Source organism: Anser cygnoides, chromosome 7 (genome assembly GCF_040182565.1).
Source record: "Anser cygnoides isolate HZ-2024a breed goose chromosome 7, Taihu_goose_T2T_genome, whole genome shotgun sequence".
In the NCBI taxonomy this organism is placed as follows: domain Eukaryota; kingdom Metazoa; phylum Chordata; class Aves; order Anseriformes; family Anatidae; genus Anser; species Anser cygnoides.
Genome location: NC_089879.1, coordinates 10,233,350 through 10,259,642, shown reverse-complemented (window position 1 = coordinate 10,259,642; position 26,293 = coordinate 10,233,350). Strand labels below are relative to the sequence as shown.

Genomic DNA, 26,293 nt, shown 5'->3' with positions numbered 1-26,293 from the left:
GCGTAAAGATTGCTAGTACAAGCGGTTGATGGTGAAGTCAGCCACCACTTATTTTCTTATTTCACGCATCTGATAATGAGATGCCTGTCCGTTGTTACCTCCAAAATAAGCCTCATCTTCCCTTTAAACACTTTTAGTCCACTTTTTTTTTTATGTTGGAAAAAAATAAGAGCTGCCACAGATGCTTTGATCCTTATTAGAGTGCGTCCAAAGATCATCATTCAAACCAGAAGCTTTATTTTTTATCCGAAGAAGAAAAATAGAGGAATTACATGACAAGAACTTTGTAGTTACTACAGGACTATATACTGAACTGCTTTCACATGCATAGCAACTAGTAACTATAAATAAGGAAGTTCTTCTTGGTTTTACCTTCTTTTTCATTGATACTATACCAAAAAAGTGAATAAACACACATTAGTTCTATCCAAATGATAAACCAAAAGACATAACTGTACCTGCAGTCTAACTTACCTGCATTTCATTAGCTTTCATCCCCAGGCTATTTTTAATGAGGTAAATCTTGCCTGTCACAGAAGTAAGGGCTCTACATCAAGTTCAAGTCTTTTGGAGGTGGAACCTAACCATGAGACTCCTGGAAATGATGAGAGCCACTGGAATTCAGGGAATTGGGGTGCTGGATGACAACTTACTGGTAGACTGATTCACTGCTTCCTGAGCTCAGGAAATGCTGGAATTTAACTAGGATTATCAAATCTGACTGGTGACAATAGAAAGCCTTAATTCAAAGATTTTTTCTATCCCTCAGCCTTGTTATGTCTATTATATTATTAACAACTGATCATTTTAGATTTTAGTCCTAGACACACCAGAGATCCTTGCCACCCTCCCAGAAGACAGGTGTGGAGAAGGCAAGCACTGGAACAGGGCACACACTTTTTTTTTTTTAAAAGAAGGTACCTCTTTTTATGCCCCACAAAAAAAAATTTGTAGTTATGTTTCCCCACATAGGGCAGATTAAGAAATACAAATATGAAGTTTGCCCAGAAGGAAATTCCAAACAAGAATTCTGTGCCCAGATAGCACAAGCCTCTTGAAGGCGAAGGGTCTGTATCTATCAAAGAAATCAAATATATGGCAGTGCCTACTGCTCAGTACCAGAATCACAGACTGCAGCCAAATAGCTCTGATTTCTCACTGCTGAAGCCCTAAAAGCATATTTTTCAAAACTGATCTATCTTGTCCTGGAGCTTGTAATTACACATACCTGCTGCTGTGAAAGCTGAATGAGCCAGGCTTTTAGGAAACAGGATGCAGGATTGTAGCTCTCTGCTGATGGAAAATTGAAAAGATAAGGCATTACCCCTGCAAAAATAAATACTATAGCAAGGAAACCTGAATGAAGGCTGAAACAAAAACTGAGAGCTTATTTCAGAAATTACAGAAAGGGCAGAAGTCAGTAATGACATGAAGACTCTACAGGAATGAGGGGATTTTTCTCTGAACCTTCTTGTTTGCTCTAATGATATTTTCCTTTAATGTACAGCAGAGCTTTCATACTGGCAATTGCTAATATCTCTGGGTGAACCCTGGTGACTAGTACTCCTCAGGCATCCTGTGGCCTTTGCTATTAGCACACCATGTTTAAAAGAGATACAGAAGTTAGTGTTCACTACACTACCTGCCAGGCAATAAAAAAAGGGCTTAGTGTAGAAGCAAAGTTGTCCTCCTTATATCAGGAACCTGATTAAAATAATAAACAAAAGGAAGCTTTGAAAAGTTAATCAGAAAGCCAGCCACTTTCTGGCTTTAACTATCTCATGCATTTTATGGCAAGGTAGGATGCGTGACAGCAGAACAAGTCGTGCTCCCTTTTAAGCTAAGTTGAAAAATAAAAATTACATTTTTTCTTCCCTTTCAGCAGAAAGAAGTACTGGAAAACCTGTTCTGGTGAGATTTGATGTACTGAAGAGGTCAGATACAGAGACGAATGTAAAACAAATATATACCTTTACCCAGCCACTGTAGCTGATCCATACTTAGGTGTCTCCTATTCAGATGAAATATCCCTTTGAAAGTATATTAGAAGAGGTAGTTCATAAGCTTGAACACAGAGGGTTTCAAAACAGCATATGTTTTTCTTCCTTTTCCTAATCCTTCACTCCTACAGGAGTGAAGCACATCAAATTCCAAAGAAAAACACCCCTGCATCGCTAGGAAGGATTAAACCGACTCCTGTTCGATTAAGAGGAGAGAACAACCTTACTTTCACTTTCTCATGGTCTTTATAGCTGAAGGATTGTGTACACACACACACCAGGATGACATCACACCGTGAAGCACCTAAGGAAAAAAACGCACTAATATGTCATCCTATATGAGGTAGGAAAAGGGCTATATATGGGAACCATATATGGAACCACATCTAACTCTAAGGTCCTTATTACGGTTTTACTCCCCACACACACAAATTTTCATTGCTATTTCACAATTCAAAGAAATACATGTCTACATTCAGCTTGTCAGAAATGTTTTCTTAAACTAGAGAATATTTGCATAACACCGTTTTCCCTGTCAGGTTCACAACAACTGTATTTTTGTTGAATATTTAACATGACTTAGGTAGTCAACTGAAAGGCCTTATAAGAGTCAAAATATAAAATACATGAGCTAAGGCAGATGATTTAAAACACATCTCTGTCCAGATTTCAGAAACAAAGCATTTTGAGCAAAAGAGTACAGGGTGGTAGGCTGGTGAATTGTCCAGAAACCTGAGCTGGTTGGTTTGCATATGTGGAATTTTTCTGGTTCAAAACAAAGGCTGTGGAGGGTTTGCAAAGGCTTACGCACTTGTTGACACAGTGTTATAAATGCTTCCATTCCTGACAAAGCCACTGTGGGCAGTTCCATGGCCAATTACAGTTGCTTAAACCTCCTCCTTTCCATAAAGAAATAGGATACTTAGTGCTAAAAATGAAGATAAATACTTCGAGAAAAAGTCTGTGTGTACTTTTGCTTTTACAATGCAACATTATTTTTGTAATTAGGATGAACAACTTGTCTGCACATAGATACTCCCAGAACAGAAACAAAACTATACAACACAACTTTCCATAGAGCACAAGGTTTGGAGGAATGTGGAGTTTATACTTTGGGAACAAGAGGAGCCTTTGACATTGTGACAACCCTAGGCCCCAAGGCCAATTTTGCAAGAGAGTAGGAAAGGCTCAGACAGATGCTCCAGTGAAATCACGCTTCAGGTATCCTACCCCTTATTAGCAAGGTCCTCAAGTAAGAAGTCATCTCATGAGGAAAAGAAGCCATATGACAAGATTTCCCCCAAAATGTGTGACAGGTCTGATAAGCTGAGAGGCTCTGAGGGCAGTTGTGGAGATAACAATGCCTTGCTGAGAGCTAGGCTGCAGACAGCACCAGAAAGGTTGAGGAACAAGGGGAGGATGAGAGATCTACAGTTTATTTTCTGAGGAAGAAAGTAATTCCAAGTCTCTGGGGGATCTGACTAAATAATTTAATCACTTGAAAGCCCTTTCCAAAGCATAGCCTCTATCCATTTTTGTTAGCCTCTGCAAGGTAAGGCAATGAGACCAACTCCTCCTTCTGCAGCTGCTTGTTTCCCTTGACCCGCTCTCCCGAGGGGCCATCTCTCTACAACTCTGTCAATAAGTCACTGCACTGGCATAGAATCAAGCACACACATCTGTGTCCAAATTATGTATATTTTCATCAGCCACAAAGTCTATCCAGATGGCAGGCAGTCATCTGCTGCCAGTAACCTGCTTCTCCTCCCACTTCTGCCACCACAGCAAATTGATAACAAGTCTTCTCAGCAGCCTCTTAAAAACAAAAAAAGAGTCAAGCTATATAGGTGATATTTTTTTGTTGTGTTTAGTTATTGTTTGTTTAATATTAAGAAGCCATCTGGTGAAAAAAAGATCTGTAGGGATTGCTATAGAACACAGTCATTTGGTTTAAAAAAATCACACTATTTGCAAGTACTTTTGTTTCTGACAAGCAGCAAATACAGCAGCTATGGCCAACTGCCAGGCCAGCTTTTTTTTTTTTTTTTAAATGAAAACACACTGCCATTTGCAGACATTATTCCTTGCCTTCTCGTGCATCCTTCCAGCCTGGTATTGGTGGTGTTAGGGAGTGTATAAACTTCCCTCCCTTCTCTCCCACTTACTGCACGAATTTCCTTAACTGCTTTTGAAGGGCTTTTCTAGGTCTGACATCCAGTTCCTGCAACCCTGTCACTTCCCCTCCTTCAGGCACACCTTTAAGCAAAAGAAAGAGTCCTAGGAAACCCACCTTTGGCAAGGTTCACTGACTGTGAAATCCTGCAGAACTTGTAGAGATGTAGAATTCATATCAAGAAGAAATGAATGCAGAAATGCTGGACAGCTTTCCCAACCGCATCCCATCCCAGGGTATGCTAGTCTTCTGGTCTCACACAGCAGCTACAGTAACAGAACTTTTAGACTTTCAACACAAGATACTTGAAATTATGCTTAACTTCAAGAACAAGTTCATGGGCCCAGGTACGAGAAATAAAATGCAATTCCTCACAACCCCATGAAGCCACATAGCGTAAAGTCACTTTCCGCATCTCTAGTTTAAAATCGTTGAGTTTCACATACCATTTCATTTGCGAGGTCCCCCAACAACAGCAGATTTTCAAGTGTGTAGATGTCTGCACTAAGCCAGCTCCTTCTTGATTTTGGTATTGAGACAAACCATGAATGTGACTATCTTCAGGAATCCCAAAACTCCCACTGGTACAAAGACTGTAGGCAACAAAATGGTGTCTGCAGAGCCAGCGGAGGTGTGTTGCTACAGGCACTCCCAAACAAGCACCCAAAGTGGCAGAGGAGTGAGTCCTCTGAGCAATTCAAAGGTTCAACATGAGAGTTATACTCATGAAGCCTTTGAGTTTTACTGATTATGTGGGATTCTCCCATAAACATCACATAAACAAGTAGCAAGTAATGCTAACTGGTCTTTCAGCTGTCAGCAGGACCTGAGATTCCGTATTAGCATTATCTGCTCTAGGATACTTTAATACATGGAGAACACATGCAGGCTTCCTATAATAGCCACAAAAACAGCAAGCGTATGATAATGTGCATCAATTAACTCAATACTCAGCAGTAATGTGTGATTTAAACAAATATAAAAGTATAATCAGAAAAAAGTTAGTTCAGCAGGTACATTTTCTTTCCTACTTCTAGTCTTGGTAAAACTAAAGATCATAGCTTTTTTTTTTACTGGAATTTATTGAAAATAATTAATCCAGCCCATTTTGCAGTCTAATTAACATCCCTGACAGTACTACACTGAAAACTATCTTTCTTAATATAATAGCAGTAGGTAATTCAGAAGTCTCACCAAGAACAAGTACGAAGTATACTACAGCTACCTAGTACAATATTTTCATTTCAATTTGAAGAGAATAAGAATCAGTAGATGGGAAGCCTCTCAAGAAGTTCAGCCTTTTAGTTCTGTTTTTGTTGCTTTATTTTCCACATCTGTGGCAGTATTTCAGGTTGCGGGTGCAACAACTGCAAAAGGAATAAGTGCCCGCAAGTTCAACTCTTGATGTAAGCCAACTTTGAACTCCAGAGAGAGAAGGAAACCGTGCTGGAAACATCATAACCAGAAATGATATCCCAAAAGGTCTCATTATAGCTGCTAGGCAGCCCCAAAAGTGGAAGGAAGTACTGTGGTTAAGACACAGAAGCAGACCTACAGTCAGTTCATGCCTTCCAGACTGTACAAACACATGTGCCTGGGTAACTTTAAATATTCATCTATAAGTAGTATGAGCTTGTGAAATATTGGGGCTCCCTCTCCAGGTGCCCTGACTACAGCCCCTAAAAGAGCATTAGGGTTCCCCTAGAGCCCTGCACAGCCGCACCCCAAACTCTGCCTCCACTGAACACAGCACCTGGGGGCTTCTTGCAACCGTAAACAGGCTTGAGAGCAACCCCAAATGGCTTGATACCAGGCGTACCAGGATCTTTTACTCTATATTTTCAACACTCAGGCACAAGGGCACAGGGGTAAGGAGCAGCCCCTCCTCACCCAGCCCAGCTCCTACATTAGGGGTCCCTCCGCTCTTCCACCTCAGTGGTAGTGTTTGCCCTCCAGAAGATTCTTGCATGTTTTCTGACTTCCATGTTTAATTCAGCAATATATTGCTAATAATTGTTATTTTCTAGGCAGAAACCTTGAAATAACAAGTCCAACAGTTTTTAACTCAGTATAAACTTGATACATACATGAACCTCTCAATACTACAGAGGAGACAATTAGCATAAATTGCTAGAGAATATTCAGATCCTTCCAGCTCCTCCAGTACTGCGAACTTTACAGTTTGAAGAAGGGGACAAAGTTTTCTTACTGAGGTATATTTGAAAACGATGTTTTTACTTTTCTGAGAAAAAATTGAGGTCTGGAGAAACAACAAAAAACTAGGGGGGGAAAACAAAAAAATGACAGCTGCTTAAGTCAGAGTGGTATAGAGGTTCCCTATCTCTGTTCCCACACTCCTCTGATCCAGACCTCAGACTGTCTTCACAGATGTTCACAAACTTCACTGAGAAGTTTGCCTCGCATGCTCTAGTAATATTCTACATACTCGAAAGCATGCAAAACAGCAGCAGAAGACATTGCTCACAGTGAGTTTCCATCAGTGCCTGGTTAATTCACTAAAAACAGGTTTCTGGAAAATCCAGGGAAAGTACGGTTAACAGAATGAGTATGTAGTCCAAAAACGTGACCGAGGTCCATAGACTATCTCCAATAGTGTAACTAACTTTACCACCAAGTTGCTGGTAGCCATTTGAGCTGTAGCTAACAGTAGAAGTCAATGTCATGCCACCACACATTCCCCCCCTACTTTTAAACCACAAGGAGCCATCAAATGTGTTGAGACTTTAAGCATACATGTGAGATCAGTCTATGACCTGTTCTTGGCACCTGCCTGTTGGATTCTCTCAAAACTGTTCACTAATGACATTTATGATGCAGTACATGAACATCGGCTAGTTTTGAGGTCATATCTGAGCTTGTAACACTTGGCCTCTTCTGGTGACTTCTATAAAGTGTTATTTTAGCCCTAAATTTAAATATATATAAATACACTTGACACATTTTCTACAGGTGTTTTCTATAGAAAACATTTTCAATTACTCAGGTTTCTGTTTAATTAGTTATAGAAATATCTGTGCGAGAAAGAAGCATATTTTCCAGTTACATTTTCCAATAACCCAAACTCTTCTAGTATTATCTTTACAGCTCTTACAAGCCTTTTATAAATAACCTAAATAATCAAAGCAAACTCTCCAAGAACATAAAAATCTAGGCTTTCGCCTCTTTCAAAATAAATCATATTACTCTGCACATAAAGAAGGATAGCTAACACTCCCATAAGCAATAGACACAAAACCCTACAAAATTTAATGGAGCATTTCAAATGCCTGGTTAGATGCCATGGTTAGAAAGCTAATTTTCAGACTAGCGGGCCACAAGTGGCAAACCAATTCCCAATACAAAAATGTTTCAGATGGAAATTGCATGAAATGAATGATGCTTATTCATGGCCACGGCAGGCTGAGAAAAAAATTAATTTAAAAAGTTCCCCCCACTTCCCTCTTCCATACCCAGCCCAAGAACATCTGATTTCTAAATCAATAGCTGTCTCTAGCCAAACTGAAGTGCTTGTACAACTCCAGACAGGTAATTACTTACAGGTATTGGATGGGGAACAAGCACATCGAGGGATATTTTTTACATCAATCTTCCTCCTTTTATGTTTTATTGTAGCCTTTGGTTGTTTCAGAGATCAGCACTGAGAACATATTTTGTTCACTGCTAGGTACAACATAAAGAGCTACATGCTAGGTACAAAACTTGGTCCCCTTTTTCAAGCCATTTAAGTTGTGGTTGAGCAAGAAAGTTTACAGGGAAAAGACAGTTTTAAACAGGTTTTTAGATCAGCACAAATTGAACTCATGTCACTTGAAAGGGAAAAGGGAAGATGTCATCTTAGAATGAAGTCGTCTTTCATATCAGTACCTCCATAAGCCCCTTCATGTATGTATAGAAAGGGTCATAGTGTTGCATTACATTAAGCTGTTATGTGACACAGTAAACAAACACCACTGACCTCATTCCATTAACAAAGACCCAAAGCATATATTCAGCCTAACCAAAATCTGAATGAAGAATGGCAAGTGGTCATGTAAGATGTTATTGCTAGAGTATTTAAGGCTTTAAAGCCATTAACATTTAATGAAGTACTTATTAAAGGCTTTTAAGTATTTAATATTTTCAATTGTCTTCTTATTTTAAGGGCTTTTAAAAAAAGTCGTCCATCTGAAAACCTAATAGTTTTAGTTTTTGAAAGCATCTTAAAGTCCCAAAGATTTACCATTTATTTTGATTAAAGTACTATTTTCTGTATGTGTATGCATATGTACATTGATAAACCCATCAAAATTTTCAGTGAGAAAAGCTGTTCTAAGCAGATCTAATTTCCAATATTAAAAAAAACAATTTTAAGATTCAGAAAACTTACCTCTGAAGTTCATTTTAGACAAAACAATAAGTAAAAAACTATTTTGGCAGTTAAAATAACTTTAATAGTCACCACCCAGAATACTTACTAAAATAACTGCAGGACAGTATATGGACTATTATGTAAGTCATAAAACGTCTAAGCTTGTATAACATTTGCAAATCTTTTTCCATTTTCCTTGGTTTACCTAGAATCTCCTGGCAAGCCTTTCTTCACAGAGAAGCAAGTTAAGTTATACAACCCCCTCCCGAGATGACAGTACTTTTTTATTAGAAGAGGGTATGTTTTAATGAAGTAGATGCATTTAGTTGCCTCTGGTGCCTCTCTCTGGTGTTCACAGCTCTCCCAGGTGATGAGTCAAAATTTGTATTTTAACAAAAGTACTCTATTTGAAAGGCACGATGCTTTAAAGCTCCTAAGTAGGTTTTTATCTATAGTTTATTTATTACCACCTCTACAGTCTCTTGTTAAAAGAATATATGATGCTTCTGTTAGTTGACCTAAATATCTGTATCGTCAAACTCAGTTCAAAAAAATACTATATTATAAATGTGATAATCACTTTCTGCAGAGCAAGTGTTTCATCTCCTTTGCACTGATCTGATAACACAAAGCTGGTAGAAATAGAAATGCTTAGTTTCTTTTTATCCAACCCAGATCATTCTGACAGAATGGGGATGGAGGATGCAAAATTCTTCGCAAAAGCTTTCTAGGAATTACATAAAACCCAAGGAAGGACTGCTGGGATACAACACAGCAAGCTCTGTGTGATATGCTTTCGCTGTGTTCAAGCCATTTACACGTGTACTGCTTTATGGAGCATTTTCCAGAACTTTGCCTTTAAACTAATGCAATAGAAATTTGATGGTTGTGACTGAGAATGGCTTTTACACTCATGGCAGTTTTCTCACAGCTTTTACATGGTGCCAGGTTGTTTCAGAAAGGCCTTAGCCCCACGGTTCTTGACTCAGAACCACTGAGAAGAGGAAGGACTTAGCAAGCCCAAGAATATGGAATAGCCAGAACATCTGCTCATCGTCACATCCCCTTGTATTATTTATGATCCTCACCTAGACCACCTTCCCTATCCCAGCTAGTTTTGCACCTTTAGCAATCGCATTTGTTTTCTTCACAGATCTGTTCTGTATGCAAGGGTAATGAACATAAATCACTTATAACCAGGACTAAGTATTTGCAGGCTAACAGTGGTTTGCATATGCAAGTCCAGAGGCATTTGCTCACTTTAAAAAGTGAGCCAAACCCATAGTTAGCAGCCAATCTAATAAAAAAATCTCACTTGTCTAAAGCAAAGCTTCTCTGACTGAATTATCTTACTGTAACTGTACAAGCACTGTGGCTGTTGTAACAATTTAATAATATGAAAGGGGACTGATTCTGCAGGTTCTGAAATCCCTAATTCTGCTGAAATCTGCCTTATACGACTTACATCTGAGAAGTCTCCCCTGAACTTGTTTCATATACCTTTTTCATATACCTTCTCCTTTATTTCAAAGCTTCTCTAACAACAGCTGCAAACCTAAATATAAACAAACATGAAAAGCTAGCATTTATTATTGAAACATCAGATAACTGACAATGGAATAGCTGTCTATATTTATGAGAGACTTTGCTTTCCTTTTCTGATGCTTTTGAATAGATTTGGACATGAAACATCTCAATTTAAAATACAAAGTCCGCTGAACTGAGACATTATAATCATATTTGCTGATTGCTTTAGCAATTGTCTCCTGCAATCTTCTAAAGCAGTCATTACATTCCCACTAACTGCGTCCAGAATAGAAAAAGGCAACATGAACATCCAATACATTTCATTTTTTTCTGTCCAGCTGTACACACATCCCACATTCACACATATTTAGGTCTGAACACACTGTAGTCTATTGTTAAACCAGGCAAAAAGATAACCTTAAGGAGCAAGGGCTTCTATTTTAGCTCTTTACTTCACCATGAGCCAGAGATTCCTAAAAGGTTGCATCCATGGAAAGAAAAACTAGAGCAAAGGCTCACTAACTGTCACCCTAACAATTGATCAGAGCTATGAAAAAGGATACAGAAAACAGGGACTGACTTTCCTTAGTCTAAATTACTGCTCTTTTCTGTGGACTGATTGTAGACAGCTAATTTTGATAGCACCTGGTGGGAGAATTCTCCCTTCTGGGAGCTGCAAGTTTTCACAGATTCACAGATTTCTCTAGGTTGGAAGAGACCTCAAGATCATCGAGTCCAACCTCCGACCTAACACTAAGTACTCCACTAAACCATATCCCTAAGCTCTACATCTAAACGTCTTTTAAAGACCTCCAGGGATGGTGACTCCACCACCTCCCTGGGCAGCCCGTTCCAATGCTTAATAACCCTTTCGGTAAAGAAGTACTTCCTAACATCCAACCTAAAACTCCCCTGTCGCAACTTTAGCCCATTCCCCCTCGTCCTGTCACCAGGCACGTAGGAGAACAGACCAACCCCCACCTCTCTACAGCCTCCTTTCAGGTAACTGTAGAGAGCGATGAGGTCGCCCCTGAGCCTCCTCTTCTCCAGGCTGAACAAGCCCAGCTCCCTCAGCCGCTCCTCGTAAGACTTGTGCTCCAGACCCCTCACCAGCTTGGTCGCCCTTCTCTGGACTCGCTCGAGCACGTCCATGTCCTTCCTGTAGCGAGGGGCCCAAAACTGAACACAGTACTCGAGGTGCGGCCTCACCAGAGCCGAGTACAGGGGCACAATCACTTCCCTCGACCTGCTGGCCACACTGCTTCTTATACAGGCCAGGATGCCGTTGGCCTTCTTGGCCACCTGAGCACACTGCTGGCTCATATTCAGCCGACTATCCACCAATACTCCCAGGTCCTTCTCGGCCAGGCAGCTTTCCAGCCACTCATCTCCCAGCCTGTAGCTCTGCTTGGGGTTGTTGCAGCCCAGGTGCAGGACCCGGCACTTGGCCTTGTTGAACTTCATGCAGTTGACCTCAGCCCATTGCTCCAGTTTAATTGCTGCTCTTACCTCCCAGCTTATCCCTGTACTCTGCACAACGCTTCAGTTGCATCTTTGTTGCAGAAAAGATACCCTACCCCCAGGGAGAGGCCTTTTCTGGGAAAATAGCTAGAATTCACCGGCCCTCTCTACTACTATATACAGGTTAAGGATTGCATCACATTGTTAAGGGTACACTGCAACTTCACACACCAAATATGAAGACTAAGCCAAAAGTCTTTTTTACTCAGAACTACAGTACTAGCAAGATTTCTCTTTTTAATTATAAATGGCATTGGTTCACACACAGCTCTGCAAAAATTCCAGTGTTTGCTGCAATGCAACAAAATAACTGACCAATATTACTGGCTCCAACTGTTACTCCACTGGGTGGATAATCAATAACTGGGCTACTGGATTTAGAGAGGAAAGATGGCTTGGGTGAGGAACACTTCCCCCCACCCCCTTTTTTTTCTTTAAACTCTCATCTCAATTTTACAAGCTTCATTAAAAACTGGCAAATACTAGTAAACCTCAGAGCCTCACTCTACCCTTGCATACAGCCTCAAATACCTAGCCTAACAGGAGAATTCTAGCTGTTTCTAAACCTGGACAGAAAGCAACCTCATAGGCCTTTGAATATTCTAGCATAAGTTAGTATGTTGTTTAACTCTTAGATCTTATTCTTACCAATTTAACTAGCATTTTTGCATCTGACCTTTTCTACTTACCTCTGATAGACTGGATCCAGCTTTTAGATATTCTAACAGTAGTCTAGTTTGTTATTTCTTATATGAAATAGTGCTTCACACACACACAGTGGCACAACACGACCCAAAAGAGGTGGACCACCACAGGGACTGCTGGCCACCTTTCCCACAAAAGCAGTGTGACTGTCCAGGGGGTTCATACACCTCTTCCAGGTCAAGATGCAACAGTTCTGGATAAATTTGAAAGCAGAACAACGTGGAAAACACTGATCAAGACATAAAAAAAAGTGTGCTAATAAAGAAAGCTTCAAACACTGAAATGAACTATTGGGGGAGAGGTGATTAAATATCCTTCAAAGAAGGCTTTTAAGATGTTCCTGTTTATGACAGCCTGCACTGTAGACTGGGATGTTCCTGGCATTGAAACCACTTGTTTTTTCCCCCCCCTTTGTGGTTTAGCTTTGCCACATAACTGCCAGGTACCATGCAGATTGCTTGATATCTTATTGCAAACCTAAGAAACAGAGCAGGAGGGCCCCTCTATTTGCCCATTTAAAAAGGAAGCAAAAATAAAAAAAATGATTACCAGGGTGATCATCCCTATTTATGTAGAGGGGTGAAGAGGAGGAGGAGAGAATGTCCCACTGCTGAAAATAGCTTTGTAAGTGTATACCATGCATTCATTAGCTTTGTTTACCTACAAAAGTAGCCACGTAAGTTAGCAGTAGCCTAACCGGATGGTTAATACAAATATTCATTAGTTACAAGGGTCAAAGGAAGGGAAAAAAGTGTTTTTCAGAGGTTATTTTTCCAATGAAACAGAAAACCTGATAAGAGGAGTTTGTTTTCATTCTTCTGTTTACTACTTAAGCTTTTACTTTTTGTAGAGACCAACTTTTACCCAGACTGTCATTTCCATTTATAAACATCAGGAAAAAAAGCTCAGTCCTTCTAAACAGAACTCTTACATTTACGAAATAGGAAAATGGAACTTTCTAGTGCTATTTTTTTCTCTGACTGTAACTTAAATGAGGTCATTTCCAGTTAAACTTCCAGCTTGCTGGAAACCAAGTGACCATGCAGCCTGGGGCAAAGCCGTGCTCACAATAAGGAGACTGAGCAAAGATGTCACCAACACATCGGTGGTTTTGGACCTTCTGCAGCTCTCAGTGACCTCTCTCTACCCAGCACACCTCAACGCTGGCTCTGTCAGGGCCAAGTGTGGGCACACCGTAGCTGTATCCAGGAGAGCTATAACACTGCTGGCTACAACACAGGATTCCCTTTCCCGTATGCTAATATCTATCCCACACACTGGCACCATTTAGCCATCCTGCAGTCATACCCAGTGGCTTTTTCAGACCTCCTGCCACATATATCCACACAGATTAATCTCATGCAGCAAGTTAGCCACAAATCGAAAACAAGGACCCTGCAGTTTGCTCAACTTCAGTTACCTTCGTTGTCCACAATTTGAAAGTTTAGTTTGTTTCTCCAGAAACGGATCATGATCTATCCCTGATTTCAGCAGAGACTGTTCAAGCAACCCATTACAATTGACAGCATGTTAGTCTTACAGTCCCTGCACCACTTCCAAGACATGAAAAAACATCCATATACAAATAATTTAGTCAGCTGTCAATTTAGAAGGGAAATATATATCCCTTAGTGACCAAGTTTGCTTCTTCCACTGAGATCTCACCTACAGCTCTCATTCTTTATATGCACATAAGCAGCATACTGCAAACAGGTAAAAAAATCACCTTGTGTATCTGCAGTCAGATTAGATGCTGGGTGGTCTGTTTGAGTGAGAGCAGAAATTCAAAGGAGCAGAATTTGAGTTTCTTTTATAACATTAACTGTCCAGGAAAAGGCAGCCAGTCACTAGAGTTCAGTTTTTCTATTAAAACATTATCCTAATGCATCTCCAGGATCCCAAATTATATGGAAGTAGAAAATTTAATTCTATACTCTTCAAATGTAGAAATTACTGGAGCAGAGTAACTCCAACATACATAAAAAGACTTAAGCATTTCTATCATCATTAATTACAGACAAAAGCCTAAAAACAATAAAAGCATTTAAAACTCAAAACCAGTGCCACCTATTATTAGAAGTACTACTTCCACAGCCTAATTATTGAACACTTCAGTTCAAAAATCTCAAATTCTAGTCCTAAGTATTATCCAAGGTGATTTCTGTTGTTTTGTTTTAAATCTCACCTTCTAGTAGCTTACACAGTTTTTACTGTATTTTACATTTCAATCTGTGAAAGGTCAGTTCTTGAGCTGGACAGAACCTCATCGTTAACTTTGTCAGGCTCCAGCTACATGTTCATAAACATCATCTGTGACCTCACTGGGAAACTCCAGACCACTGTTACAGAACTTTGGGGCAAGGAGAAGCAGAATAAATTACTTGCTTTCAAGGGTTTCTTGTTGGCAGCATTACTGGCTGCACAAGAATACAGGATGACTCTCCAAGATAGAGCAGTTTTAAGAAAACTCCTCTCTACCCTGTTTCACCTTATCCAAATGATCTCACAAAGGTCTGGTGGTTTGCTCAGTATAACCTAAGCTTCACCAAGGTCCTTATTTGGTATTTTAAATGAAGGCAGTTTCAGGCTTACTTTAAAGAAAGTCAACCACCTGCCAACACAATGGGTCACTGAATTCTCAAAGCCCTTTCTCCCTGAAATAAAGGAGAATATAAGAGATGACAGAAAGGTTTTCAAGGTTAAGTATCTTCTAAGAAAAATGCTAGATGAAATTTGACAGGAAAAGATCCCACAGCTCTACAACTTATGTCCATGAAGACAGATAATATTTAGAACTTTCTTCATCAGGCAGATGGGACAATTAGGAGGGGTGTTGTGGTTTAGCCTGGCCAGCAGCTAGGCACCACACAGCTGTTTACTCACCCTCCCTCCCAGTGAGATGGGAGAGAGGATCAGAAAATGAAGTAGGTTGAAATCAAGACAGTTTACAAGGACAAAAAAAAGAAAAACAATAATAATGATGATAATAAAAATATTGCATACAAAACAAGTGATGCATGATGAGCAATTGCTCACCACCCACTAACCAACACCCAGCCCATCCCCAAACAGTGGTCCTCTTGGCCTGGCCAGGCACCCTGTATTAATCACTCAGCATGAAATCACATGGTACAGAATATCCCTTTGGCCAGTTTGGGTCAGCTGTCCTCATTCTGTCCCCTCCTAGCTCCTTGTGCACCCCCAGACTCCTCACTGGCAGGGCAGCATGAGAAGCTGAAGAGTCCTTGACTTAGTGCCAGCATGACTCTGCAACAGTTAAAACTTATCAACATTATTTTCATCCTAAATCCAAAACACAGCACCATGCCAGCTACTAGGAGGAAAGTTAACTCTATCCTAGCCAAAACCAGGACAAGGGGAAAATCATGACTTCTCTCCTAGCCAGTTTGAAATTGAGTTAGTTGAAATTCCCCAGTGGAAAAGTTCAGTTGTGGCAAAGATTCCCTTCGTCATTCTCCCTGCTCCCAAATAAAATCAACCTATGGGAGAACATTCTGAAATTCTTCCAAAAATTAGTTAAAACATTAAGGGATAAATAGAGCTTTCTGATGATAGAGATTTAAGCTTCCCCTCCATTCTATAATGCGAGGTGTACAAAAGGACAATGTCTTCTAATTGACCCGGGGGTACTATGATATCTTATTTATTAATAAAATGCATTGGTTTTCAAACATTTTCAAAGCATATTTTCTCATAACTATCTTGTCATAGAACAGCTGGGGTTGGAAGGGACCTTAAAGATCATCTAGATCCAATCCCCTGCCATGAGCAGGGATGCCACCCACTAGCTAAGAAACAAACATTTTTCATTTCTGTTGTTCTCCCCAAAAAAATCTAAACCACTCTCCTATACTGACTAGGTTCCCAGCTTCCCACATGCCTAACACCTACAAGTGATTAAGTATTTTTATAGTTATTCTAGCTAGGTAATTAAATAGCTTTCTAGCAGTTGAAGGCACAGAGCCAGGAATAGTGCTTTGCAGCAAGGAAAGCAGCATGATACAGTAAACCTGACCACAGTTTGAAGCAGTTATCTTCCTAGACCAGTCTCAACCAAATTTTGCTGTACATTTGCACAGCCTACTAGTGCTGTGTTTCAAATTTCAGTTGCTAAAGCAGTGCTTAGAGTTCCCTCTCCAGATTAGGCACTGGGCAGGCATAGAGGTAAGGAGTGGGCTCGCCACTCATCATTCAATTGAAAAGCAAGAAGCAATAATACTGTGCCAGAAGCAGGTAATGGCAAGTAAGCTGACTACACAGAATAGTAGTTTTCTACACATAATAGTTTTCATGCCATTCTGCAAAGGAACAGGGAAGGAGGACATTGCAGTTATCTTCCTGAAATTAGAGGAATGAATTAAGAATAGAGAGATGAAGATTGTCCAGAAGGGAAGTTTCTTGGTATGATCAGGAAAAGGCAGGATATCCTCTTAATGTTCAACTCACTTTCTCAAGTTACTTCACTACAACCTAGAGATTAAAAATAAAAGTTCTAAAAATAAAATTTCATTTTTATTTTGACCAGCAGCAAGGATGATTAATCTGGTGAGCAATTTCAACATCTACAGTCACTTCTACAAAATACATTTAGAACCAAAGTAAATATTCCCCCCCCCCCCCCAAGGAAATGAATGCTCTGGTCCAAGCAGAAGTTAGTGCTTTGAAGTCCTGTGTCATATTGTTTAGGAGGTTCAGACAACCTTGAACCGGGCCACACAACTTGAGGTGGGGGGAGTGCAGAAAGCAGTGGAAGATTTTCCCCTGTTTTAAACAGGTTAGAAAGCTTTGAGAAATACTCCCAGGAAAAAGAAAAGTCCCCCCCCCCCCCTTTTTTTTTAAGCTGACCATGCTCTAAAAGTTTTCTACTGACATTTGACAGAACAGGAGAGAATTTTGAGTAAAGGAGAGAAGTCACTAAATGGATTCCCTATTCTTTCGCAGACAGTAGCTTTCTGCCGCTCAAACCATTTTCCACTATCACAGTAATGTAGATTTTTTTTTCCTCCTTGAAAAGAATATTCATCATTTATAGATAACCTCTCAGATGTTTCTCTTCATCTCTTACTAACAAGATTCCCTCCAAATCTCCATTTATCTCAGGATTCATGAAACTTTCATGTCATTCTCGTCAAGGAAGACATTGTTAACTTTCTGCGTCAGCGTGGCAGAGAACGGGGAGAGGTTTGCTCCTAAAATGAGTTTCCTCAGTTGAGCTCTGGCATTTTAAACTGTGAGGCTCTTTATCCATGATGTTAATCAACAGCATCAACCACTTGGATTCTATTTTTCATTTGTTTTTGAGAAGGAATATTGAGCTAAAGGATTATGTTCTTCCCCCCTCTAAGGAATGTCCTCAAAACATTACCTTATTCAGACCATCCCCCCCCTTCTTCAGACCCTTCTGTTAACAGCCTATTAACCATTTTTAAATTACATTCTTCCTTTTCCTGCCTTTTCTGAACCTCATTCCCCAAGTTTCCCTCTTCTGCTTTCCCCCAAGTTACCATTGGGTAAGAGTTAAGTTTTCCTAAACACCTTCATACCTCACAAAAATTCATTATTCCAAGCAAAGTATTGGGAATCTGGGCATATTTCTATGTCTTATACTGATGACATACTACTTGATAGGAACTAGATAATCACTGCTATGAAGAGTTCATACATTCCTATGATCATCCTCTGCACAGAAATACAACAGAAAGCTGCTAGTCTGTACCAGGTGCCACTGGGGACTGAATGCAGCCCTTCCCTACCTTTGCCTTAGGGCATGGAAAAGTTGCTTACACAGTGGTCATAGCAAAGCTCAAACAAATCATTAGGTGAAACAGTTACATTGAAGACCTGTCCTTTAGTTGCATGTGACCACATGCATTAAAAAAATACGTACCTTCACAAAGGTGTCTCTTACCCTTTGAGCAGTCCCACACAACAAAGAGTACATTTTTATGAGTACCTCCCAGATTTTCATTTGGGAACTTGAATAGAATGAGTTTGTATAGCTATCCTCCATTTAAAAAGCTTACATACATGAGCATCTGCCTTTTGAAACCACTTAGAATATGTTTTGAACAGCAGAAGTATAAGTAGCTTATAATTATATTGTCAAAACCATCATTATAAAGTTATTTGCATCTAGACCTTCTGCATTATTTCATTTGACCTCCAAGTTCTTGTCCTGAGGAAAATCATAATTCACAGATCTCTTTCCTGAATGACAATAGATAATTCCAAGCCCATCACTGTGCACTTTACAGTTAGGGGAATATTACTCCCTGCATTCATTACTTTGCTTTTGCTAACAATTATTCTGCCAGTTTTGTCCAGAAAATCAGAATCATGAAATCTTTCTGCAAGTTTTAATTTTTTTGAAACAATTTTTTATTCTTTTTGTTCACATTTTCCGTATCATTATGAACATATGGCTTTCCATATTACAGAAACTGAGTTTTCATGGTTTTTAAACCATCTTTCAACGTGTCATTTACATGATCAATGTAAATCCGCTTCTACAAAAATCTGCTCTAAACCAATCAAAAGCTTTATTTTTTAGGAAACCAGTTATACTACAGCACACAGATCATCTCATACACTAGTTCTTAAAATATGACTTCTCCACAAAAGAACACATTAAAATCAACAGGCATACATTTTGATAACAAAAAATGTAGCATTTTCCTTCTACTAGGTTCTAGCTTTAACATTAGAATTAGTAATTCAATAATCTTGTACCCTTTTCTTTGAGAAATCTTGACGGAGCATTCCTAATGTAGGCACTTGCTACATTCATCCTCTTCTAAGAACTTGATTGCTTCCCTTTTGGGAATGGGGGCTAGGCCTTTAGCTCCCATTTCCAGTAAGAGCAGCCTGTTTTTTCCCAGCTCTATTAAAGAACAGACTGTTCTTACTAAAGTATAAAATCCTGTGTGGGACAGGAAAAAAAGGGGAGGACAGTAAATTAAAAGCAGATAAAGACGTGTGCTGTAGAAAGGAACAGCAACACAAGCTTGTTTAAATGACTTCCTTGTACTTTGATGGTGACTTTTGACAAGCTTTATGTAGAAACCTGTTTTGTTTGGGGTTTCTGGTGTATTTTCTCTGGCTAGCTCAGATTGTGATGCTTGACAAGGACTGACATCCATTTGTCCTATTCCAGAAAGAGTTGGTGGGCTCCACGTTTCCAGGAAAGATAAATATATCATTGTGTCCTCATAGCACTTGTAATATAGATATCGAGTTTAAAACACAGAGTCAACCTCTAACCTGCAGCAGGGTAAGCATCCAGCTCAGCTCCAGCTGATAGGCTGCAGATTGAATACTGCTGCTGTCACAATGAAAGACCTTAATATCCTTAGACCAGTTATTAGCACAAATCTAAGTCAAAGTGTGTTATCCCTGCTTACTTTTAGTTTCCTGCTCTTATTTCATGTGCTCTTCTCTGATGTTTAGCCAAACTTGTAAAAATAATGACCATACTATTTGAAAAGCAACTAAAGTTCCTGACCAAGGGTGATACGGTGCTGTTGGCATGACGGGCTGATTTAGACAGTGACGAGGTCAGGAATCCACTAAGACAAAAACAAGATATGTGAGATGGACAAAGTAATACCTCTCACTAACACCAAAAAAATATATATAAAATCTCCCCGCCCAAGTTCCTTACAATAGGCGTACACAGTTCCTAATAAATAGAAACAAATAAATAAAGCCAGGAAAATATTCCTTAGATAAAGTGCTTAGTAGCTATTCATCAGATACAAATGTTTTACATATATAATATGTATACAAATACTAAGCACTTTAATCCTTGAGAAGTACAAAGCTAAGGTTATAGGATCTCTATTAGCTTTAAAGGTAGGACTATCTGTATCCAAGCAAAGTCATTGCTCAGTTGTAATTAGCTGGAGGAGGTTCAGTCCTGTTCTGATGCACCCCAAATTGGGTAAATCTAAGACCTGTGGCTTAAGCCTGGTCACAGCTGTCTTCTAGAGGAACAGGGTGAAATACAGGCAAGAAATGTTAGTTATCCTTGGATAACTTGAACACACACAGCACAAGTGCTTTGTGGTAATCTTCCTTTTACAGGCTGATAATTGGAATACTAGTGAGTCATGGAAAAAATAAGTTTGTTTGGGATTTGGGTATTTAGACCACAGCACTAAGATCAAAAATATTAAAGATAGACATTAAAACAGCTTGTAGCACAGCCAGTTGCTGCAGACACAGGCTGCGGTAAGGCATTTTTAAGACAGCTTCAAATTCTTTCAAATTCAGGAAAAAATAGACAGTCAGTACCTGAGGATCTCTGGTGAAATATTTCTGGTCTTATAGGAAGTGTCAGAAATACGAGCAACTGGGACATCCATAAATCCATAAAGATCTTGGACGTTTCTGTCAGGGACACACATATGCATCAGTACTTACATCAGAAACGAGCGCTAGGCTTAGAACTGAGGCAGCTGAACTCAGCCTCTCCCCATTTTCTGGAGTGCATTCAAGGCACTAAGGTGGGGCCAGCCAAGCAGTGTAAATCCTGATCTTGAGAAAGATCAGGAAATTAGTATTTTCAGAAAGAAGTATTTAGTTCTTCAGTGTGCAGTGCTTGCAAATGCTCTGGGAAGCCAGGGTATGTGTTATGTCAAAGCAGGAGCGGCACAGCAACTGTGCACCTATCATTTCAGTGATAGCTCCCTTTTAATTCCCTCGATATCTTAGAAACAACTTCAGATAACGATGTTATTTCCAAACCCAGAATTTGTGGGAAAGAACAAACCAGAGCAGCCTAGAGAGCTGCTGCTAAAGCAAGCTGGAATCCACCCACTCAAAAAACAAAAAAGGGAAGCAAATAAATGCTTTTTAGGGTCTCCCCAATAACAAGAGCAATAAAACTATATCCTTCCCCCTCTTCCCTCTGCTTGTTTTTCTCTTTTGGGTGTTTTCCTTTTTCTGGTTTTTCCGTAAAGAATTCAGAGGTTAATCACATTTCCAATGTTTTTCTAGACATCTTTTACACTGTGTATATTACTGTAGTACCACAGAGCAGGGGGAACAGATTCAGGTTGCAGCATAAGGGAAGAAGGAAACAGCAAATACAGTCTGACGAAAGGAAGCAAAGATGAATTATAGGATGCAGGAATAATGGATACCAAAAGGTATTAAAAACAGATGACAACTCTTAGATAGTTCAGCAAATATTGTAATTGATTTAGTTTTCTCTTTTTGAAACCATCTCTTCAAACTCCTGAACAAAATTATAGCCTCAAAAAGGCCGCTTTTAGTTTTGGACCCAGGAGGCAATAGCAATGCTCACAAGCACATTTCTATTTCAGTGGAGACAGAAGAGAAACATAATGCATCTCTTCATCTTTGTTTCTTATGCTTATAATCTCAGATTTATTCTCTCTAACTATAATTGCCAGAAACAATCTTTCAATAGAAGTGATACAATACAACAGCGTTTGAAGGTAAAAGAGTGAGGATGAAGTGGGAAGTGGAGGCGTTTAGTAAAAGGAACATTAGTTTGAAGACAATCGTGCTTCCTCCCATACTGATAAGGCAACCATTAGATATAAAGAAAGCATTTCTGTGCAGGCAACACTCCAGATTTCTGTACCTTTATCAGAAAAACACAGCAGTTGTATTCCTAATGGGAGAAAAAAGTGTGTTTATTCACGCTCTAGGAGCAAGCCAACTGTCCTATCTCATGGTAAGGCACATTACGTCTTGTAGTTAAGCAATAAAATATTCTTCTGTTTGTGATTTCCCTGCTGCTTAAATTCAGAGGTATATGAAGTGAAACATACATCACCAAGGGCCAGACTGTAATCCCCTTAGAAAGGAAAATCCACTGGTATCAGCAGCCAACCTAAACAATTCCCTTCCACACCCTCTGCCACAGCAAGATTTCCAAATCTCTTCTCAATGAAGAGCAGTTCAACTGGGGGGGCTGGGGATTATTCCTGATCTGGGGATTTATCCTGTGTGCCCAGCATGCGTCAGATAAGCAGTGACAGATGAGGGGTACTACCACGAACTCCTCCAGCAGAGCCTGGCCACCTCAACTGCTGTGGGTTGTCGCTCCCCACCGTACACCATCACTGCCTTGTCCACAGGTTGCTGCTCCGTGCAGCCCCAGCTCTTGCTTGGTTTCATACTGGTAGCCTTCAGGGGTGCTGGCATGGGTGTAGTTGGACACCTCCAATGATCTGAGCCCTTCTTCTAAGCTCGGGGGAGGCACATTTAGCCAAGGCATCTCTCTCATCAGAACAAACCCAAAAGCTTCTCAGCACTGAGCCAGTCTTCTTGTACATCAGAGGTTCACTGCACCACAGCAGGAGCTTTAGGATTATATCCACACAGCTGAGGAATTAAGTCTCCCCTTCCACATGTGCTTCTTGCTACAAATACCAATTCTTTTTAGAATACAAGGAAGCTCAAACTGTAACTGCAAGTACAGTCCTATTAGTCTTGAATTCAGGCTGAATTGACAGAGGAGATGAAAGGAGGGGTTTTCAGCCAAGCTTACTCTTGCTGTTTTGTAATCCTAAAGGCTAATACTTAGCTGTGCTGCAGATTGTCAGAAATCCCACAGCTTTTAGTGGGTCTGGTATTGCAAAAACTGTTTCTTAGAGTCCTAACTTCTGGAGATACATCATTATAAAAGCCAGCTTTATAGGAGAACAGAACACAGACATTTAAAGGTGTTTTCCAGAGGAACAGCTTTTTGGCACAGCATGAACCAACAAGAAAATTGAAATCAGTTTGTTTGTACACTTTCCATTCTTCTGAGATCTTCCCCACCTATACTGATTTACCTTTCCATTACCATACCAATGCTCTGCATTTCTTACAAAGCACAGTTTGAATGGCTCCGAGCTCCTCAAAAACACTCTGCAGTTTTGTGGTCATTTGTACCTGGGTAAAAACTCTCCTTCCAACTAGTGGGTGATTTCCCTGTGCCTGGTGAACACTGTGACACAGCTCTCTTCTACAGCTGCACTCAAATGCCTCCAAAGGATAGATAGTCTCAAAGATTGACCTTGGTCAATCCTAATCCCTCCCTCTTTGATCTCCCATGCTCCTACTATACCAATGAGGATCATTTAAGAAAACAAGGACAGAGACATGGCACTTCCTACAGCTTCTGTGAAGCTCCCATTGACACTCCTGCACTTTACTCCAAACAGACCTGGATTTTGTTGTCAATGTGCTGACATTTTTTTCCTACTTACTCCCCTTCCTGCCTCCGAGCTTTGCTGTGAGTCCACTCTTCCTTGCTTCACCTATTCATCCACCCCCTTTATCCCAGTGTCCTTTCTTTTCCTTCATAGAAAAGCACTGCATTTACCAACCTCACCACAGATGCCTGTAATCCTGGTGAATGACACTAGTACAAAGCAACGACAGCTTTCCTCTTTGAGCCAAATTTTCAGTCCCTGTTCCCACTTAACACTCATCACAAAGATGTTGTTAAAGCTATTTGCAAGCAGTACCAGAAAAAGCAGTGCTCTGCACTGAGGTGCACTAATCTTTCTGCCTCTAGAAACGGAGCCTGTGCTCCTTGCACCTCAATGCTTTCTAGCAACTACAGATCAATTAAATGCCTACGGTCTCAATTCCCACCCAAACACAAGCTCAGTTATTCATCAGAGAAAAGGCAGTAGGTTGAATTCTTTTTAAAACCATGCCATTTAACTTGTAATTTAGCAAACATTAGATTCAAATTGCTTTCCAATTGCTAACTACTTAAAGAGCTTTCAAGTTTTTCACATGGTGCACATCTGAAGTTCAGCTGAACAGGTCTGCAACTGAACTGCCTCCTGCACAAAATCCAGCATAGTCCCATCTCACATACAACCTCTAGAGCTTATTTTAGTGTCTTACGGAAGAGCTTTAGTTTCTAAATCAATGTTTGGAGTTTAACATCCTGTTCTGCAAAAAGGTGACTGGTGAATATAACTATTGCTGCTGCAGCATTCAAACACCTGAATTGTGTGTAAGAGATACTCACACTTACAAAGCCAGGACAATTCTCCCCAAGAGGGAAGGGCAACAAGCCACCACTGATACAAACACTGTAAGCAGCTACTTTTTTTTTTTAAGCCAACATCCCTCCATATTTCCTGATCTCCTAGACTTAACCAGCAAATTAACATAAGCCAATGCTATCAGTTGTTTTGGAACAGCACCAATGAAATTTCATCACGGACTGTCACCATTTCATTCTCTCTGCTTCTTTCTACATCTGCACAAAATACTCACATTATTACAATGGCCAGTCTGCGCTTTCTGTGCCAAACACTGAGCATAAAGCATTTTGGGGTTGGTAAGTCATTTTTCTTAAATGTTAAGCGTCTAGAGTAATTCCTAACTTTTTTTCTGAGAGGTCTTAAGGCACTCAGTCTAGTTTGTGCTCCACTGTCCTAAGCAAAATAAATGCAGTCAAAATGAGAACCATCATCACCTGACAGAGCTTGAAATCGCAGTAAAACAAACTTTAGACATATTGAACAAGGCTGAAGAAAAAAAGAAGCTTCTAGAAGTCTCTGCCTGAGCAGGGAGAAATCTGATGATTTTTAGGATCTGCTTTTAAGTTTAGGCATATTATGTCTGCCAGGCAGTTTGACAGGAAGGTTTGTGACCTCAGAACAGCTTCATCATATGAAATGCTCATAAATCACTACCTCAAAATTACTTCCTTTCCAGACTGCCTTAAGTGCAGGATTTGTAAGGTGCAGGGTTTCAAGACAAGTTCCTCAGACAGCAGGGTAGGGGATAGCGTCATGTCACTGGTTTGGTAGCTACCACATCCTCCAGGCACAGCGGGGAATCCCATGGGTGGATCTTTGCTGTTGTCATGCCCAGACCCCATCACATAATTCTAAATTTCTGTCCAGCTGCATGCAGTCACTTCTGCTCCTCAGCAGAAACTCTGTATCATTGTACTCTGTATTGCAAGGCCTGCACTTTCCAACTTTTATGTAAGGTCATCTTCGGCCTTGCAGATGGTCACCACTCTTGTCCCAGCCTTCAATTACACATTTATCTGCCTTTGAAACCAGTGTCCTTGACAGTTGTCTTCCAACTCACTGATTCTAGGTACTGACTTTCCCTTACAGTGGTATCTACCTCCAGCCTGAGAGTTGCTGTCATTGCACACTGATCCTGTGGTCAGTTTTCCAGCAGTGCTGACACTGAATTGACCTGTCCTTGATCATGTTTCTCAGCTCCCCAGAAACTTTGGGGCTTGAAGTTTTAAAATACTGCAATAAAAGCAATACCCATCATACCTTCCTTAGAATGAGATGAAGTCCCACTCTGCATGGCTCTCCATGTTTTAAACTAAGGAAACTCCAGCCAAGAAAAGGACATTCTGCATAGCCAAAGTTTGGAGTTTTAAGTACAAGGGCATCTACCTTAATATCAAACCCCAGCAGAGACAAACCACTGCAGTTTTTGCACTGATGTAGTCAGCTAAATAAATAGCCATTTCCAGAGCCCGTTACCTAACCGTGCTTCACTCAAGACACTATTACATGGGGTTTACCACAGCAATGAGAAGGACCCAGATTCAAAGTACATTTGCTGTTCTCATTGGCTGATCTGTTGTGCCTAGAAAAGCCAGGGTATAATTCATTTTACCTCAGAGTCAAGCAGTTTACCTAACCATTTTATCTAGAGTCATTTAATTACCTATACAACAAACTTGAAAATGAGGTCACTATATGCCTGCGTAGTGCTAGAATTTAGGGTGTATCCATCTTGCTTAAGCACAGACAACTTACAATACTTTCAAACTCTCACCACGAACAGCATTGGACTAAAGTAAAACCCAGGTATGAGTACAAGGAAGGTTGTATTTTCAGAGTAAATTTTAGAGATATGCAAGGAAAAAGAAGTTATTTGTTGCTTTTATTTTAGACAAGAAAAAACGACAGGATGTTCAAGGTCCACTTTTCATCCAAATTCATGATTTGGCCT

The 26,293-nt window shown here is 40.1% G+C and overlaps 1 long non-coding RNA gene across 3 annotated transcripts in view; it reads right to left on the bottom strand.

Moving 5' to 3' along the window:
• The window catches only part of LOC136791318 (uncharacterized), a 225,869-nt gene extending 204,719 nt beyond the window's left edge, over nucleotides 1–21,150 (bottom strand). The window contains exon 1 of one of the 3 annotated variants that reach the window (XR_010833046.1): nucleotides 20,738–21,150. This is a non-coding gene — a long non-coding RNA (uncharacterized lncRNA). The other 2 variants (XR_010833048.1, XR_010833047.1) reach the window with 2 other exon arrangements.
• Between the last annotated feature and the right edge of the window lie 5,143 nt (nucleotides 21,151–26,293).